We start from the raw sequence: 20,105 nt of genomic DNA on the forward strand, positions 1-20,105 counted from the left end.
GCCCCAGTCTAATCAATGTGATTATATTTATCATTTTGTAATAGAGTTAAGTTTATTACCTTTTGAATTTTATTTTGTATGTACCATATTCTGACAGGTTTTAATGGCTTGAGAATATGGGAAACATTATCACCATTCTAAGAGTCATAGCTCAAAATATACTCAACAAACTGTCACTTCTTCCTCTTCTGTCATGTTTCATTTCCAGCTGGGCTCTGAGGGTGAACTGTCTCAAAGGTTTCAAAATTATTTTCCCTGTATATTAATATCTTTTGCACAGAAGATCATGCATACCTATTTCTTTTTTTTTTTTTTTTTGATTTTTTTAAATCCTTTTATTATTCTTTTTTAACAAACGGCCCCAGGGATAGGGGGAGGGGAGAGGAGAGGAGGGGAAGCGAGGCAACAGCCCCACAACCCTTCCCCACCCACCCCTTTCCCCCTTATATATTTATAATCTATATACAAGCCCCGGGGGGTGGGGGGGCGAAGGGAACTCCCTCAGCGGGGTGGGGGCAATCCAGGCTCCTTGTCCCCTCTGAACCCAGGCTCCTCTGCCCTTCGGGATGGCCCTTCTCGAGAAGGTGGCCCTGTCCGCTCCCAAGGCTTCGGCATCCAGCGCAGGGCATCTGGTGGAGAGGCCTGCTGGTAGAGGTCGATGCGCTGTGTGCGGAAGACTCCGCTGTAGGTGGAAGGTGGGGCCTTGAGACGGGAATTGAGGCCAGAGAAAGACCTTCCAGATGGAGGAGTCCGTGATGACCCAGGTCCCCCAAGGTTGCTATTCAGTTTTCGATAATCCTGGAACGGCTTCAGTTCTACTGGGTGCAACCCTACTCGCCCCAAGCTAGGGCCGAAGGGCCTGGCAGGTGAAGGCAGCACCCGAGTAGCAGGAGCGGGCGGGGGCTGCATGGCCAGGCTGGGGGGCTGCAGAGGAGGGCCCACCGGTAACAGAGAGAGGTGGGGTGGGGCAGGAGGCGGCGCCGGTGGCAGGGAGCCAAAGTTCACCACAGGCAGCTGTGAGTCCACCATGGGCAGAAGCATCTGCTGGGCAGGAGCCCCTGAGGGGAGGAAGCCACTTTGGCCACCAGGTTGCAGAGGAGCAGAATAAAAATCTGAGGGGGATGGCAGATCCTGTCGCACCTGAAGCAAGGGTGGGTCTGGCAGAGGGCTAGGGCAGAAGGCTGGAGAGTAGAGAGAGGAAGGTGGAGGGTAGAGAACTCCAGCCGGCAGCTTCCCCAGCTCCGTTGCTTGCAGTGCGGAGAAATCCAGAAACTGGCCCTTGACGGCTACCCCCGAGAGCAGTGCTGAGGGCGGGGCTGGGCCCGTGGGGAGGTACAAGGGCTGTGATCTGTAAGTGTGCAGCGAGGGTGTCCCAGGACGGAAGCCTCCACTGTTGGGATGTAATTGAGAGTCGATGGCTCCTCCTGAGACCTGAGAACTGGGAACTGGGAGGCCCAGGGCTGCCATAGAAGATCTCAGGGTACAAGCGCTGGCCTGAGGAGCTGGTCTTGGGGCCACAGTGCCCAGAAGCCAGGTTCTTGGATTGTGGCTCAGCTGAGGCAGAAGCACTGGGGAGCAGCTCCCAGTCTCGGGCCATGGGAATGGCCTCAGTAACTGATGCCATTAGCTCCTTCTCTGCTTTTAAACTGTCTCCCACCACCAGGCACAAGTCTGAGTCCTTATCATTGGTACCAAACTGGACTGGAGGACCAGGTCGATGGGACGGCCGGAGGGAGCCAGGTTCTGGGCCTCGGTCTGTACGCTGCAATCGTTCTGTGCCTATGGGCCCAGGGGGCAGAGGCTGCTCCCGGGGCAGCTCCTTTCTGTCCCCATCATGGGGGGCAGGTGGCCGTCTCCTAGGAGGTTCAGAGGGTTCAGAGCCAGGTGGACCCTCACCAGGAACAGCATTCAGGGGTGAGGGGCCTCCAGGTCGCTTGGGGGGCCCTTCTGCTGCCCCCTTGAGTCCTCCATCAGGGGAACTTCGCTGGCTGCAGGGACCTGATGACACCTGAGAATCCCCACTCAGGTTCACCCCACTGTCAGACTGACTCATCTCTGTGCCAGCCACATCCTCAAAAGGACTCAGCGGTTCCATCCAAGGCTCCATGGAGCCAGGCTGGTAACTCTTTCGGCTAGTGGCACTATGTAAACGATTCCAGATGTGAGGGGTCAGGGCCTCTGTTCCTGCATCTCTGGACTCCCCCTGAGGGCTTGAGCCCTCGGGTTTGGGGCCCAAAAATCCAGAGCTATGAGAAGGTGGCAATGATTCCTCCTGCAGCAGCTCTGGTTTCCTAGGTGGCCGCTCTCGCCGTTTGGGGGGGAAGGGATTAACACCAGCAGAGTCCCGGGCAGTCCCGCCCATCCCCCTCACCATCGGCCCTGGTTCTTCGAAGTGGGGGTCTGAGCTGACGTTGTCATTGTTGACCCTCTGAGGGTCATACCGGGCAGGGGGCCGAGGAGAGGGGCCTTGAGAGGTTTGGGGAGGCCCAGGCTTGGGCCTTGGGTGCCCCACTGGTGCAGCTGCACTTCCTTGGCGGCTGCTGAGCTGAGCCAGAGCCTGCTGGATGCCAGCAGGGTTGCTGTGGATAACTTGGTCCAAGCGGAAGACCGCAGAACTGCTGGGGGGCGGGGGAGGCAGAGGGAGCCCTGGGGTACGTTCCTCTGGGGGACGGCTTCGGTTTTTGGGAGAGGGCCAGCTCCTCTTGTCCCCTCGCCCTGGGCCGGCCCTCCCTCCAGGACCCCCACCACCTCCTCCACTGCTGCCGCCACCACCACCAGACTTGCTGCTTGGGCCTGGGCGCGGGTTCTGCCTCTCCATGCCGGGTCGCTGGCTCGAAAAGCTCCGCTTGCTCAAATCCTTAGCTCTCTGGCTCAGATCTCCATGGGACATAGTTGAAATGCCTGATCCAGCACCACCTCCACTCCCTCCATGAGTCCCCACAGCTTTGGGGGTCAGCAGTGCTGGTGGCGGAGCCTCCTTGTCCCCCCGCCGCTCGCTGGCAAAATCGCTGCTCTCAGAGGCTGTCTCCCACTCTTCGTTGGCTTGGTCCGAGTTCTGGTTTGACAGATCAGGAGACTTGGCCGCTGCCCGGCGAGGTGGTGGGGGTACTGCTACTGTTGTGAGGGCCTCCTCTGACCCAGGGGTAGAGGCTGGAAGAACTAGGGAAGAGGGCTTGCCCTCAGCCCCTCTGGCGGCATTCTCTCGTTCCTGTTTCAGTCTCCGGAAACGAGGTGGTTTGTCCTGCTGCTGAGCCCTCCCGTGTCGCCTCCTTCTGGGCCGCTCCCCATCTTCCACACCCATGCCTACGTTGTTGCCTCCACTGCTGCCTCCTCGGGCCATAGGGGACAGGGGCCCCGGGATCAGCTTCTCTTTCAAAGGCTCCTTACTTGGCGGCATAGGACCTTTTGGAGGCTTCTTTGGAGCCAGGGACTTGGCTGGGGGGCTCCAGCCCGGGCAAATGGGGGGAGGGGGCCGCCCACCCCCTCGACCCCGGCGGGACGGCACCCCTCTGGGAGTGAAGACTCGCCCACCTCGGGCAGTGGAAAAGCGGGCAGGGGCTGGTGAAGGGGGTGCTCCTGATGATGGAGCAGCAGGAGGGACCTGTGTAAGTACTCCTTCCTTGGGAGTGGGGGCCTCCTTGTCTGAGGGGGCCAGATCACTCTCATGGGTCTCACTGCCTGTCTCTGAGCCCCGCTGCCGGCGTCGCTTGGGGATTTCTTCATACTCCGAACCCTCACTCCGTGTCTCGCTGGCTGTGCGGCCTCGGGGAGGAGGATGGTTTGGTCCCCCTGTCCCAGCTCCATGTCCATGCGGAACTCTCGGCTTTGGGCTCCCCGCCCCCGCCCCCCATAGGTCCCCCGAAAGCCCCTCCCTCTGGCAAAATACTCCCCTCGGCCCCGGCCCCGACCCCGGCAAGAGGTAGGACCCACTCTTTCATAGGAATAGTCCCTCCGAAGCCTTGGGGCAGGGGAAAGATTCCCACTGGGTGGGGTCTCCTTGGGGCCACCTATCTTTCCCTTTGCTGTCTTCAATGGGTCTGGCTTTGGAGCCTTGGGGGTTTCATCCCCCTGTTCAAGGGGCTTGGGGTTGGGGGGCAGCTCTTCAACTTTCGCAGGCGGTGGGGGTTTCTTTATCGGTCCAGCCCGGCGGGGAGGGGCCCCTGGCTCCTCTGGAGGGATCCCACGACGACTGCTGCCTGGGCGTGGGCCCCAGCGGGTCTCTGTGCGGCTCTCTCTGCGAGGTGGCGGGGGGCCTTGGCCTCCAATTCCGCGGGAAGGCTTTCGACCAGTTTCTGGCCCTGTCAGCTGTGGAGCCTCCTCCTTGGGGGTTTCCTTCTTGGGTGGTGGAGCTTGCATCTTGGTTGCCTCCTCATTGCCTGGGGGCCAGGGGAGTGGACGGGGCCCTGGGGGAGCTGGCTCCTCCAGAGGAAAGCGAGGGATTGGGGGCCCAGGCGCTCCATTCTCAGGAAAGCCTGGATAACTGGCCAGATAGGGTGGTGGGGGGAGGTACTGGAGGGGTCTCGCTCCTCATCCCCTTCTCATCCTCATCAGCAGCCTGGCGAAGTGGTGAAGTAAGTGGGCGGGGGTCAGCAGGTGTGGTGGTGAAGACGTCTCCTACCCAAGCCAACTTTGGATCCACTGGTGGAGTGCCCCGATCCCCTAAGAGAGGGGGTGCATGGCGCTCAAATGGCTCTGAACTTGAGCCCCCACTGTCTGAACGCTCCCGGGGAACTAGGCCAGAGGGATGCACACCAGGAGGGTAGAAGTCCAGAGGGGGCCGGCCTTGGAGGAGCCGAGGGTCCACATAAGGAGGAATCATCATCCAGCGGGGATCAAAGTTCATAGGGGGCATGGGCGGGGGCCGGCCCAGAGCACCTGGGTATAGGGCCTTGGGGGCCGGGGGTGGAGCCTGTGGAGCTGGCACAGCCCCCATGGTCACAGGCTGCGGTGGTGATGGGGGCACTGGGGTAGGCTGGGCAGAGCCCTGCTGCTGCTGCTGCCACTGCTGCTGCTGCTGCTGCTGTTTCAACAGCTGCTCCTGCTGCTGCCGCTGGAAACGAGGAGGCAATGATTTCTGATATTTGGGATAGCCCAAGCCTTGGCTGGGGGGCTGCCGGGTGGGACCAACTCCATCACCCTTGGGTCCCACTTTTGGGGCTGGGGGTGTGGCAGGGGAAGGAACCTCTTCTGGTGGTTCAGGCCCCTCTTTTGAGGGCACTTGGGGTTCCACTGCACTGGCTTCGAAGCTACCACTGCTGGTGCTACTGGTGCTGCCCCCACCACTCACTGCGGTGGGAGTCGGAGCCACACCTGGAGTAGGGGTGGACTGGGCAGGAGAGGACTGTGCCGGCTCTTCTGGTTCTTTTTCAGGTGTCGGAACTGGGGCCGGTGGAGGAGCTGGAGGCGTGGAGAGTTCTTTGGGGACTGCAGGTGGTGGAGCGGGAGCAGGAGGGGTAGCAGGTGGTGCAGTAGGCTCTGCTTTGAGCCGCTTGTCAGGTGCCCCAAACTTCTCATCAAGTCGCTTGAGCTTCTCGGCACAGGCTGCCCTGCGCTCCTCCTGCATGCGCCGCTCCTCTTCCTCTCGCCGGCGCCGAGCCCGCTCCACAGCCAGGGAGATTTCAGATGAAGACTGCTTTCACCGCTGCCGCCAAGCCTCATCCTCGTCTTCGGGTGCTGGAGGTTTGCAGGGAGGGCCCCCACGATTTGGGTAGTCCCCAGGGGGGCCCCAGTTCCCAGCGGGGCCTCGGTGGGGTGGGGGTGGGGGAGGCTTTGGGGCAGGAGGTCCCGGCTCTGTCTCTGGAGGCCGAGAGGTCTCTGCCCAGGCCGTCTTGGGAGGGGGCGGTTCGCTGCTGGGGGAGTTGCCCTTTTTGCCATGTGCTTCAGGGGGCCGTTCCTCACCAGCAGCTGACTGGGACTCCTTGTGGCCCTCAGCTCCCTCTTCATCGGAGTCTCGCCCATCTTCCTCATCGCTGAACTTGAGCTTCTCAGTGTAGTGACCTCCTCATGGGCCCCTGCCCAACCATCATCATTCTCCTGGTCCAACTGGTCAAACTCTTTGAGATTATCTTCTTTAAGAATGGAAGGCCGACCCACTGGCTCTACAAGACGCATTGGCGGCCCTGACCCTCGGGGGCCTGCCACTCGGGGGAAACGGCTGGACCCATCGGGCGTGGGGTATCTATAAGGCCCCTGGGGTCCATAGGGCGGAGGGAACGGGAGATATGGGGGATACATGAAGGGCGGCATCATTCCGCGGTAGGGGGGGAACTGGGGTGGGCCCGAAGGCTGCAGTCCACCCCGGGGATCATGGCCGTGATGAAGTTTGGAGTCCGGGCCCTCCAGCTCATCAGGGCCACGCCCACCTCCGTCCCTCCAAGTTGTAGAATTCTGGGGGCGGAGGCTTGGTCCGGGCCCAGACGACTGTTCGGCAGACTCCCTTTCCTTGGCAGCCTTGTCCTGGTCGCCAGCCGCCTGCAGGGTCGGAAATTCCTCTCGAGAGAATCGTGACAGTAGGCTTGATGCCCTTCCACCATCTCCATGTGCTCCATGGGTGACGCTGGCTTGTGCCCAGGACTTTACCCCGCTTGGAACCGAAGGAGTCTTCTCGGGGGCTGCTGGCGGTCGTTTCGATTGGTTGGAGGCAGGCGTCTGTGAAGCCGGCAGTGGCTGCGATTCCGGCTGCTGAGCGGTTGAGGCATCGGAACTCTTGGGGTCGGACTGCTCCTGTTTGTTTGCCCATCCTGTTCCGTCTTTCGGCACTAGTGAGACATTAGGGTCATTGCCTTTGTTCTCGGCTTTCAGGCTTGGAAGGTTGGCCGGGGGTGGCATACGCCGAGCAATGGCAACTTTCCCGAGACTCTGCAGGCCATGACGAGGGGCAACAGCGGGTTTCTGGATCTCTAAGGACTTGCCCTTATACGTATCAAACAGGTTGAGCGAGGAATACTTCTTTCCATCCTTCCCCTTGGCAGTCGGCCCCGAGCGATCGGACATTGCGCTGGAAGCTCATTGAGTACGTTGGGTCCTGCAGGCGCCTCCCCCAAAACGTGCCGGAGCCTGGCCGGGTGCGCGGGGGTCCGGGACCGGGGTCTAGGGGGCTCCCCGGGGTGGGATGGCGGTGGGGCGGGGGCGGATGGCGGCGGATGGCGCCGGGTTCGGCTCCTCCCGTCTCCCTCGCTCACTCCGCGGCTGGGCTCCAACTAACGGCCCATCCGGGTCCTATTTCTTAAATCTTATTTTTTCTCATTGTATACTAAGGAAAGTCTTTTGCACTTTGCTTTTTATCACTTGCTAGCTTATTATGTTCAATATCAAAATAGTTAAATATTGGTATAAGAGCTCCAATAACATCCTTTTTCCTGAGTTCCCAGAGAAAATCCTTCTCGTTTCTGAATTTGTTTCAGTTGTCTGATTTACTCCTGATTGTGGCTCATGTTGTCTTGCTTCTTGCCATGCTCAGTACTTTTATGTTGGAGTCATGTCTGCACTGTTGTTTTCCTTGAAAGAGTCTGTCCTTTCATCTGGCAGCAGTTTAAGCTACTAGCAGATCTGCTTGATCTCTTTAAGGCCTCTTGTTAAGCTTTGTTATGGTTGGCCTAGAGTAGGCTTCACTCCAGATAGAGTTTAGCTCTAGTAGTAATGCATGACCCCGTGGACTATCACCAGGGACCCTCAGTGGCCTGATTAAATGTCTTTCTACTTTCTCTGATCTCTGGGATTGTTCAGCTTACAAGTTACAGACTATCCTTTGTTCAGCCTCACGAACTTGAACTCTATACATAGACTGATTAGTTCTCAGCAAAAATGCAAGAGTACCCCGAGCACATTTCTGAAGCTTTTCCCCCTTTTCCAGACAAAGAATTGTCTGGAACTTTGCTGTGCAATCTCAGCATGCTCCTCCATGGTTTCTGTATCCTCAAATCAGCAAGACCTGGAGGATTTGCTTGGACTCCCTCTTCCGGTGCCCATGATTCAATAAGGCAACCAAGCAGAAAATGGGTCCTCATGTGCTAATCTTGTTTCCTTTCTCTCAAGGTTCCCTGTTTCTCCTGTCCATTGTACAATGACTGAAAACAATCGATGCCTATATCTTGTTCAGCTAAGTTTCTACCTCACTAAAGCAACTTTGGTTTCTGTTTTTACATCAGGCTTGAAGGCTGAAGTTTGCCCTTTCTGAGTCAGTGATAATCAGATTATCAGCAGCACCCACTAGCCAGCATGCCACCTTTGTGCATCGTGGGGTCAGCTGTCCATTCTTTAAGATGCTTAGTCACCATTCACTAATTGTGGCAATAAATAGTATGCCAATCTCTGAGGACTGTGATATGAACAGTGCTTCTGTGGCCGTGAGATGTATAACCTAAACCTGCACAAGTAATGAATTTTGACTCTGAAAGGATTCTAGAAAGAGAGAAGAATTACTGGTGCCACATCCTGAGAATGTATTATGGAATTCTACTTGCAGAATAAAATGGGCACTGTGATCTTACGTTTTTGTTAGAGGCTATGATGACTTGAAAGAATTCTTAAAACAGATTAGAAACATCTTGACTACTAAAAGAAATAGGTATATAGGTCAAGAAGTATGAGAAGCTAATAAATATAAACTTTGAGAGGAACGTTGTGAAAAACCAGTCAAATGGTTGGATGCTGGAAACTAAACTACAGGGTGTGATGCAATGAAGACATTAGGGATTCCCAGGATGTATATAATTATACACACACACACAAACACACATACACACACACATTATAGGTATATATATATATATACCTGTATACACACAAAGATTATGTATATTATGTGTGTGCCTACAGAATCACACATAATAGTTACTTCTTGAGTCATTTTTATTTAGGAGAAATCAGTTTAAGTAAGCAACAGAAAGACTGCCTTAACTGGGAACAAAAGGCAAAAATTAGATCTGAAACTGTGGACAACCTGTCTCTCTTGATGCTCACTTGTTGACAAGTGAACTATGGGATTGAGACCTTTTCTAAACCCACTAGCAGACTAAATAATTCTCTGTCCTTAGCATCTTCTTGATTTACTGCCTAGGCATTTATATTATGGAAGTTCTCTAACTTCATCCACTAGTTTATTGACCATCTAATAACCATTATGATATATAGTGCCATGACAAATAAGACAAATACAATTTGATCTTTGTCTTTGAGCATTTTATAGTATTGCAGGAGGGACAGACAAAAGAAAAGTAATTTCAATGGAAGTGATAGCTCTCCAAAATGAACCACATGTGGAAGATGAAATTTTAAGGCATATTAGTTGTGTAGAAGCATCCTCCCAAATCATTATAATCTACAGACCTCTCTCACTGCATATATGTCTCCATGCAACTACATGTATGTATTTATATGCTCATTTAGAGCACAGTGTTTGTGAATCCTTGTAAATAATTAACATAAAGTGTATTAAAGTTTTTGCTTCAAATCATATATTCTCTAGCATCAAAGGTAGATATTTATTGCTCTGACAAGTATAATTTCAGTAATTAATGTGTTTCATGTAACACGGTCATATCCATCAGGCTGTATTTGGTAAGAATAATGCAGTTGCAATTGCATGAGAGCTTATATCATCTACTGCTATCTTTTGGGCTTCCCTGGTGGTTCAGAAAGTAAAGAATCTACCTGCAGTGTGGGAGATCCAGATTGGATCTCTGGGTCAGAAAGATCCCAAAGAAAGGAATGGCTACCCACTTGCTAGTAGTAAAGAAACTGCCTGCCAATGCAGATGTTTAAGAGACACGGGTTCGATCCGTGTGTCAGGTAGATCCCCTGAAGAAGGGAATGGCAATCCACTCCAGTATTCTTGCCTAGAGAATCCCATGGACAGAGGAGCCTGGCGGGCTACAGTATGTGGGGTCACAAAGAGTCAGACATGACTGAAGCAGCTTACCATGCATGCATACTGCTGGTTTTTGCAATGGAACTCAGTGAGCTTGCTACATTTCCAGTGAAATTTAGCAGACAGGTTGCTAAGCTGAATGAGGAGCATTAAGATCCAGTGCAATACCTGATCCTAAGGATTTCCAAATGGATCACACCCATGGTCCCAGTGAGCAGCCAAACTGATGTCCTACTAGAAAAGATGAGACAGTACTTAACACTGAGAAATAGAAAGACAGACCTTGTGGCATATAATCAGTGGGGAAATCTTAGAGCTGTGTTAAAATATAATTTACTAAAAGGATAGTTTGCCCTTTGTATTAGCTCTATTGTTGCTGGAACAAATTACTACAATCTTAGTGTCTTAAAACAACCACTGTATTATCTTACAGTTCTAAAGTTCAGACATCTGAAATAGTCTTGTGTGGTTAAAACCAAAGTCTCTACAGGGCTTTCTGAAGACTCTAGGGAAGTGTTTAGTTCCTTGCCTTTTCCAGTTTTCAGAGGCTTCCTCGACTCAAGGTCTCTTTCTAATTTCAAAGTCAGCAATCTCATCATTCTGACCTTGGCTTTGGTTGTCATATTTTCTTCTCCTCCTGTTCTCCTCCCCTTATGCCTGTTTCACTTATAAAGATCTTTGGAATTACACCAGAGGCCACCTGGATAATCTTCTCATCTCAGTGACATCTGCAAAGTTTCTCCTGCCATGAAGGTATCATAGTCTCAGGGCCAGGACTTAGTCCATGTACTTCTGTAGGGGGCCATGATTATGCCTACCACACTCAGGCTGTCATTTTTAAAAAAAATATCACCATGTTATTAATTTTGATAGGTTATATTAGTTAGCTGATAATATTAAAAAAATAATTCTGAGTTGCTGATTTAAATTAGGCATAGGAAACAATTTGATATTCAAGGTAAATTTAACTAACTGTAGAAAATCTCTTTGAGATGATGCAATAACTTTTCGTGTTGAATCTGTTACTAGAAATGCTTGGAAGCAAGGAGGCCTTGCATATTTAAAATATTTGATTTATATTTCTGTAAAAGAAGATGTCCAGTGTCTGCAAACCAGCTTGCTCTCTCTGTACTCCTAGTGCATATCTATCCATTGGTTATTGCTGAGCATGGATACCACAGAGTACTTGGTCAAAACCTCCTTATTGCTCTATTAGAGAACTTAATTGATTCTAGGTTATACTGGTGGCTGAGCAGAGAATCAAGTTTTCTGAGGACACATATTTTGGCTCTGAGAGTAGATTTTGGGGAAAAACAAACAAACAAAAAGCCTAAGCTACATCCTATCTACTAAATACCTCCCAGGCATCAGAAAATGTACTTGTCAGTAGCCATTTTACCTAACTGCAAGGGGGAATACTTAAGGCAAATAGTCTAGGGACCTGGTTTTTGTTGCGAAGATTTTTTGCAAAATTCCTATTTATCCTGGACCCTCCCTTACCTCTTACAAGCAGTCCCTCAGAGCTGAGAGGCTGTCTTCTGGGTTTACGTCCTCAGAAATTCCTTCAGATAAAACATAATTCTACAAAAAACAAAACAAAACAAAAAAAACAAAACAGCCTGTGTGTTTTTCCTTTGCTGAAGCATTCCTGCCAGGGCAGTGTCCTCTTCTGACTTTGAACAGAAACCGAGTCCCTTGAATCACTGCTAACAGGGTGCTTATTTCTCTTCCTCTGCATCCCTCAGCACTGACTTGGAAGTTAGAGAAGGAAATGTGTGTTGTGTGCTGTGCTGAGATCCTCACATCATTGGATGGGATGAGACTTAGTGGTAGTGGGTGTTAGCTATATTGAGCACATGTTCTTGACAACTGACTCATATTTCCTGTTAATTATTATCTTATGGTGTCGTCTCATTAAGTAGCAGGATGATGGGATTTTGAATAAAGGAGATAACCATGCTTTAATTTTCATTTTCGGGGGGGAATCCTAAAATTTGATTATATTATTAAAAAATTTTATTATATTAAATAATTTATATGGATACATTTATTTAAATCTTCACAAGTTATTGAAAATCTGCTTACTCCAGGAGTCCCTGTGCTTATTAATATGTGATTAATGTATGATTCAACCATTTAATAAATACTGCTTATTTATATTTTTATAGGGTCTAGAAGAGGCATCTTGTGAATGAAGAGAATAAAAATACATTTTGAAAATGATAAATACCCTAGATAATTTTTAAATTTTGTCTTCTGCTTCATATCAGCAGAGATAATAAAGTAGTTTGGTAGCAGTGAGTTAAGTGGTTATATACTTACTCCTTGGAAGGAAAGTTATAACCAACCTAGACAGCATATTAAAAAGCAAAGACATTACTTTGTCAAAAAGGTCCGTCTAGTCAAGGCTATGGTTTTTCCAGTAGTCATGTATGGATGTGAGAGTTGGACTACAAAAAAAGCTGAGTACAGAAGAATTGATGTTTTTGAACTATGGTGTTGGAGAAGACTCTTGAGAGTCCCTTGGACTGCAAGGAGATCCAACCAGTCCATCCTGAAGGAGATCAGTTCTGGGTGTTCATTGCAAGGACTGATGTTGAAGCTGAAACTCCATTACTTTGGCCACCTGATGCGAAGAACTGACTCATTTTAAAAGATCCTGATCCTGGGAAAGATTGAGGGCAGGAGGAGAAGGGGACGGCAGAGGATGAGATGGTTGGATGGCATCACTGACTCAATGGACATGAGTTTGGGTAATCTCCGGGAGATGGTGATGGACAGGGCGGCATGGTGTGCTGTGGTTCATGGGGTCACACAGAGTCAGACACAACTGAGAGACTGAAATGAAAGATAACTTCATGTAAAAAATTGGAAATTTCTGAAACTTAATTATCTTGTTAACTTTATTGTTGGTTTCAAAGGTAGCTTTAAAGATGTTAAGAATATAATGAAATGTTCAAGTGTCCTGTCTGTATGATGTGCACCCATCAGATGTTGAATTTGATGAGCATCTCCCAAGAAATGTCTCCAATGAGTGGAGCCCAGATTATAATCCCTGGAACCTCTGATTATGTTTACATGCATGGAAAAGGGATTTTGCAGATTCAGTCAGGTTAAGGACATTTAGATGAGGAGATTATCATAGATTATCCAGGGAGAGTCAGTACACTCACAAGTGTCCTTAAAAATGGAAGGAATCAGAAGAGAGTCAGAGGGAAGGATGACTGTGGAGGAAAGCTTGAATTGATGTGGTGTAGTCAGTCAGTCAGTTCAGTCGGTCAGTCGTGTCCGACTCTGCGACCGCATGAATCGCAGCACACCGGGCCTCCCTGTCCATCACCAACTCCCGGAGTTTACTCAAACTCGTGTCCATCGGGTCGGTGATGCCATCCAGCCATCTCATCTTCTGTCGTCCCCTTCTCCTCCTGCCCCCTCCCAGCATCAGGGTCTTTTCTAATGAGTCAACTCTTCGCATGAGGTGGCCAAAGTATTGGACTTTCAGCTTCAGCATCAATCCTTCCAATGAGCACCCAGGACTGCTCTCCTTTAGGATGGACTGGTTGGATTTCCTTGCAGTCCAAGGGACTCTCAAGAGTCTTCTCCAACACCACAGTTCAAAAGCAGCAATTCTTCTGCTCTCAGCTTTCTTATAGTCCAACTCTCACCTCCATACATGACTACTTGTAAAACCATAGCCTTGACTAGACGGACCTTTGTTGGCAAAGTAATATCTCTGCTTTTTAATATGCTGTCTAGGTTGGTCACAACTTTCCTTCCAAGGAGTAAGTGTCTTTCAATTTCATGGCTGCAATCACCATCTGCAGTGAATTTGGAGCCCGAAAAAATAAAGTCTGTCACTGTTTCCACTGTTTCCCCATCTATTTCCCACGAAGTGCTGCGACCAGATGCCATGATCTTAGTTTTCTGAATGTTGAGCTTTAAGCCAACTTTTTCACTCTCCTCTTTCACTTTCATCAAGAGGCTCTTTAGTTCTTCTTCACTTTCTGCCATAAGGGTGGTGTTATCTGCATATCTGACGTTATTGATATTTCTCCCGGCAATGTTGATTCCAGCTTGTGCTTCTTCCAGCCCAGCGTTTCTCATGATGTACTCTGCATATAAGTTAAATAAGCAGGGTGACAATATACAGCCTTGAGGTACTCCTTTTCCTATTTGGAACCAGTCAGTTGTTCCATGTCCAGTTCTAACTGTTGCTTCCTGACATGCATATAGATTTCTCAAGAGGCAGGTCAGGTGGTCTGGTATTCCCATCTCTTTCAGAATTTTCCACAGTTTATTGTGATCCACACAGTCAAAGGCTTTGGCATAGTCAATAAAGCAGAAATAGATGTTTTTCTGGAACTCTCTTGCGTTTTCAGTGATCCAGCAGATGTTGGCAATTTGATCTCTGGTTCCTCTACCTTTTCTAAAATCAGCTTGAACATCTGGGAGTTCATGGTTCACGTACTTCTGAAGCCTGGCTTGGAGAATTTTGAGCATTATGATGTGGTTTAAGAAGGGCTCAATTTTCTTTTCCTCATTTAAAGATGTAGAAAGGGGCCATGTGCCAAGGAATGTGGGCAGTCTCTAAAATCTGGAAAAGGCAAGGGAATGGATTACCCTCTATAGAGTCCAGAAAAAAATGTAGCCTTTTGGACAGTTCTGTTTAATCTCATAAGGGAGTTTTGACTCCTGACCTTAAGAATTATAAGATATTAATTTTGCATTAAGCCACTAAGTTTGTAGGGATTTGTTATAGCAGCAATAGAAAACTATGCACATGAACCAGAGAATATTAGAATTATTACTATTGGTTTACATGCTACAAGCAGGTAAAATCATCTGTAGTTTAAAGTGAATTACAGAACTTTCAGTTTGTTCCAAGAAAGAAAAAAGGAAGAACTCTAAAAATTATTAGCTTTAATTAAAAAAAAAAAGATATTCATGCAAGCCAAGTTTTGAAGCCAACTTAAATTTAGAAAGTTATGATTTTTTAAAAAATATTGAATAGTTGATTTATTATGTTATGTTAATTTCTCTTCTATATAGCAAAGTGGCTCAATTATCCAATATATTCTTTTTCATATTTTTTCCATTATAGCTTATTACAGGGTATTGAATATAGTTCCTTGTGCTATATAGTAGGACACTATTTATCCATCCTATATATACTAGTTTGCACCCACTAATTCCAATTAACTCTCAGTCTTTGGGAGTTTGACCCTCCCTTGGCCAACAGTTTGTTCTCTATATCTGTGAGTCTTTTCTGTTTTGTAGGTAAGTTCATTTGTGTCGTACTTCAGATTCCACATCTAAGTGTTGTCATATGTATTTGTCTTTCTCTTTCTGGCTTATTTTACTTAGTGTGATGATCTCTGGGCTCATCCATGTTGCTACAAATGGCATTATTTCATTTTGGATGGCTAAGTAAATACTCCATTGTATGTATTTACCATACCTTCTTTATCCATTCATCTGTTGATAGACATTTAGGTTCTTTCCATGATTTGGCTATTGTAAACAGCGCCGCTATGGACATAGGGGTGCATGGATCTTTTCAAATTACAGTTTTGTCTGGGTAAATGCCCAGAAGTGGGATTGCTGGATCATATGGTAATTTTATTTTTACTACTATTTTTATTTTTACTACTTTCTACAGTGTCTGCACCAATGTACATTCCCATCAACAGTATAGGAGGGCTCCCTTTTCTCCACTCTTTCTCGAGGGGTCTTCCTTGGTGGCTCAGATGGTAAAGAATCTGCCTGCAATGCGGGAGACCAGGGTTCAATCCCTGGGTCAGAAAGATCTCCTTGAGAAGGAAATGGCAACCCACTCCAGTATTTTGCCTGGAGAATTCCATGGACAGAGGAGCCTGGGGAGTTACAGTCCATGGGGTCACAAAGAGTTGGACAGGACTGAAGAACTCCTTATTGCCCAGTTCAGACTTAAATTGAAGAAAGTAGGGAAAACCACTAGACCATTCAGGTAGGACCTAAGTCAAATCCCTTACAAGTATACAGTGGAAGTGAGAAATATATTTAAGGGGCTAGATCTGATAGACAGAGTGCCTGATGAACTATGGACGGAGGTTCATGACATTATGCAAGAGACAGAGATCAAGAGCATCACCAAGAAAAAGAAATGCAAAAAAGCAAAATGGGTGTCTGAGGAAGCCTTGCAAATAGCTGTGAAAAGAAGAGAAGTGAAAAGCAAAGGAGAAAAGGAAAGATATCCCCATGTGAATGCAGAGTTCCAAGAAAATCAAGGAGAGATAGAAAACCTTCCTCAGCGATCAGTGCAAAGAAATAGAGGAAAACAAGAGAATGGGAAAGACTAGAGATCTCTTCAAGAAAATTAGAGATACCAAGGGAAATTTTCATGCAAAGATGGGTACAGTAAAGGACAGAAATGGTATATGTCTAACAGAAGCAGAAGATATTAAGAAGAGGTTGCAAGAATACACAGAAAAACTATACGAAAAAGATCTTCATGATGGAGATAATCATGATGGTGTGATCACTCACCTAGAGCCAGACATCCTGGAATGAGAAGTCAAGTGGGCCTTAGGAAGCATCTCTAAGAAAAAAGCTAGTGGAGGTGATGGAATTCCAGTTGAGCTATTTCAAATCCTAAAAGATGATGCTGTGAAAGTGCTGCACTCGATATGCCAGCAGATTTGGAAAACTCAGCAGTGGCCACAGGCCTGGAAATGTCAGTTTTCATTCCAATCCCTAAGAAAGGCAATCCCAAAGAATGCTAAAACTACCACACAATTGCACTCATCTCAAATGCTAGTAAAGTAATGTTTAAAATTCTCCAAGCCAGGCTTCAGCAATACATGAACTGTGAACTTCCAGATGTTCAAGCTGGTTTTAGACAAGGCAGAGGAACCAGAGATCAAATTGCCAACATCTGCTGGATCACTGAAAACGCAAGAGAGTTCCAGAAAAACATCTATTTCTGCTTTATTGACTATGCCAAACTTTTGACTGTGTAGATCACAATAAACTGGAAAATTCTGAAGGAGATGGGCATACCAGACCACCTGACCTGCCTCTTGAGAAACCTGTATGCAGGTCAAGAAGCAACAGTTAGAATTGGACATGGAACAACAGACTGGTTCCAAATAGGAAAAGGAGTACGTCAAGGCTGTATATTGTCACTCTGCTGATTCAGCTTATATGCAGAGTACATCATGAGAAACTCTAGGCTGGATGATGCACAAGCTGGAATCAAGATTGCTGGAAGAAATATCAATAACGTCAGATATGCAGATAACACCACCCTTATGGCAGAAAGTGAAGAAGAACTAAAGAGCCTCTTGATGAAAGTGAAAGAGGAGAGTGAAAAAGTTGGCTTAAAGCTCAACATTCAGAAAACAAAGGTCATGGCATCTGGTTTCATCACTTCATGGGAAATAGATGGGGAAACAGTGGAAACGGTGTCAGACTTTATTTGGGGGGTTTCAAAATCACTGCAGATAGTGACTGCAGCCATGAAACTAAAAGACGCTTACTCCTTGGAAAGAAAGTTATGACCAAACTAGAAAGCATTTAAAAAGCAGAGACATTACATTGCCAACAAAGGTCTGTCTTGTCAAGGCTATGATTTTTCCAGTAGTCATGTATGGATGTGAGAGTTAGACTATAAAGAAAGCTGAGAGCCAAAGAATTGCTGCTTTTGAACTCTGGTGTTAGAGAAAGCTCTTGAGAGTCCCTTGGACTGCAAGGTGAATCAATAGGTCCATCCTAAAGGAAATCAGTCCTGGGTGTTCATTGGAAGGACTGATGTTGAAGCTGAAACTCCAGTACTTTGGCCACCTGATGTGAAGAGTTGACTCATGTGAAGACCCCGATGCTGGGAAAGATGGAGGGCAGGAGGTGAAGGACACAACAGAGTATGAGCTGGCTGGATGGCATCATCAACTCAATGGACTTGAGTTTGGGTGGACCTTGGGAGCTGGTGATGGACAGGGAGGCCTGGCGCGCTGCGGTTCATGGGGTCACAAAGAGTCGGTCAGACATAACCGAGTGATTAAACTAAACTGAACTGATGGGAAAAACCATAGCTTTGGCTAGACGAACGTTTATTGGCAAAGTAATGTCTCTGCTTTTTCGTATGCTTATGAGGTTGGTCATAGCTTTTCTTCCAAGGAGTAAGCATCTTTGAATTTCATGGCTGCAATCACCATCTGCAGTGAATTTGGAGCCCCCCAGAATAAAGTCTCTCACTGTTTCCATTGTTTCCCCAACTATTTGCCATGAAGTGATGGGACCAGATGCCATGATCTTAGTTTTCTGAATGTTGAGTTTTACACCAACTTTTTCACTCTCTTCTTGCACTTTCATCAAGAGGCTCTTTAGTTCTTCTTCACTTTCTGCAATAAGTGTGGTGTCGTCTGTATATCTGAGGTTATTTATATTTCTACCGGCAATCTTGATTCCAGCTTGTGCTTCATCCAGCCCAGTGTTTCTCATGATGTACTCTGCATATAAGTTCAATAAATAGAGTGACTATATATAGCCTCGATGTACTCCTTTCCCAATTTGGAGCCAGTCTTTTTTTCCATGTCCAGGTCTAATTGTTGCTTCCTGAGCTGCATAGAGACGTCTCAGGAGGCAGGTCAGGTGGTCTGATATTCCCATCTCTTTAAGAGTTTTCCACAGTTTGTTGTGATCCAAATAGTCAAAGGCTTTGGTGCAGTCAGTAAAGCAGAAATAGGTGTTTTTCTGGAACTCTTGTTTTTTCGATGATTCAGCGGATGTTGGCAATTTGATCCTTGGTTCCTGTTCCTTTTATAAACCCAGATGGAACATCTGGAAGTTCAAGGTTCATGTAGTGTTAAAGCCTGGCTTGGAGAATTTTGAGCATTTCTTTGCTAGCATATGAGCTGAGTGCAATTGTGTGGTTGTCAGCATTTTGTGGGATTGGAATGAAAACTAACCTTTTCCAGTCCTGTGGCCACTGCTGAGTTTTCCAAATTTGCTGGCATACTGAGTGCAACACTTTCACAGCATCATCTTTTAGGATTTGAAATAGCTCAACTGGAATTCCATCACCTCCACTAGCTTTGTTCATAATGATGCTTCCTAAGGCCCACTTCTCATCACACCCCAGGATGTCTGGCCCTAGGTGAGTGATCACACCATTCTGATTATCTGGGTCATGAAGATGTTTTTGTATAGCTCTTCTGTGTATTGTTGCCACCTCTTATTAATATCTTCTGTGTCTGTAGGTCCATAGAATTTTTGTCCTTTATTGTGTCCATCTGTGCACGAAACATTCCCTTGGTAGCTCTCATTTTCTTGAAGAGACCTATAGTCTTTCCCATTCAATTGTTTTCCTCTATTTCTTTGCACTGATCACTGAAGAAGGCTTTCTTATCTCTCCTTGCTATTCTTTGGAAGTCTGCATTCAAATGGGGATATCTTTCCTTTTCTCCTTTGCCTTTTGCTTCTCTTCTTTTCACAGCTATTTGTAAGGCCTCCTCAGACAACCATTTTGCCTTTTTGCATTTCTTTTCCTTGGGGAAGTTCTTGATCCCTGCCTCCTGTACAATGTCAAGAACGTCCATTCATAGTTCTTCAGGTACTCTTGTCTATCAGATCTAATTCCTTGCATCTATTTCTCACTTCCAATGTATAATTTTAAGGGATTTGATTTAGGTCCTACCTGAATGTTCTAGAGGTTTTCCCTACTTTCTTCAATTTAAGTCTGAATTTGGAATTAAGTAGTTCATGATCTGAGCCACAGTAAGCTCCGGGTCTTGTTTTTGCTAACAAGAGCTTCTCCATCTCTGGCAGCAAAGAATATAATCAATCTGATTTCAGTTTTGACCACCTGGTGATGTCCATGTGTAGACTCTCCTCTTGTCTTGTTGGAAGAGGGTGTTTGTTATGACCAGTGTGTTCGCTTGACAAAACTCCACTAGCCTGCTTCATTTTGTACACCCAAGCCGAACTTGTCTGTTACTCTAGATATCTCTTGACTTCCTACTTTTGCATTCCAGTCCCCTATAATTAAAAGGACATCTTTTTTGGGTATTAGTTCCTGAAAGTCTTGTAGGTTTTCATAGAATTGTTTAACTTCAGCTCCTTCAGCATTACTGGTCGGGGCGTACACTTGGATTACCATGATACTGAATGGTTTGCCTTGGAAAGGAACAAAAATCATTTTGGTGTTTTTGAGATTACATCCAAGTCCTGCATTTTGGACTTTCTTGTTGACTGTGATGGC

The 20,105-nt window shown here is 47.4% G+C and overlaps 1 long non-coding RNA gene and 1 pseudogene across 1 annotated transcript in view; one reads left to right on the forward strand and one right to left on the reverse strand.

Annotated features, from left to right (window-relative positions):
- LOC136167265 (uncharacterized) overlaps positions 1 to 20,105 on the forward strand; it is a 42,078-nt gene that overhangs the window by 13,909 nt on the left and 8,064 nt on the right. The gene's annotated exons all lie outside the window — the stretch shown is intronic.
- Positions 445 to 7,190, reverse strand: LOC136166983 (protein PRRC2A pseudogene; annotated as a pseudogene).

The sequence above is a fragment of the Muntiacus reevesi genome, chromosome 4 (assembly GCF_963930625.1).
Source record: "Muntiacus reevesi chromosome 4, mMunRee1.1, whole genome shotgun sequence".
Lineage (NCBI taxonomy): Eukaryota > Metazoa > Chordata > Mammalia > Artiodactyla > Cervidae > Muntiacus > Muntiacus reevesi.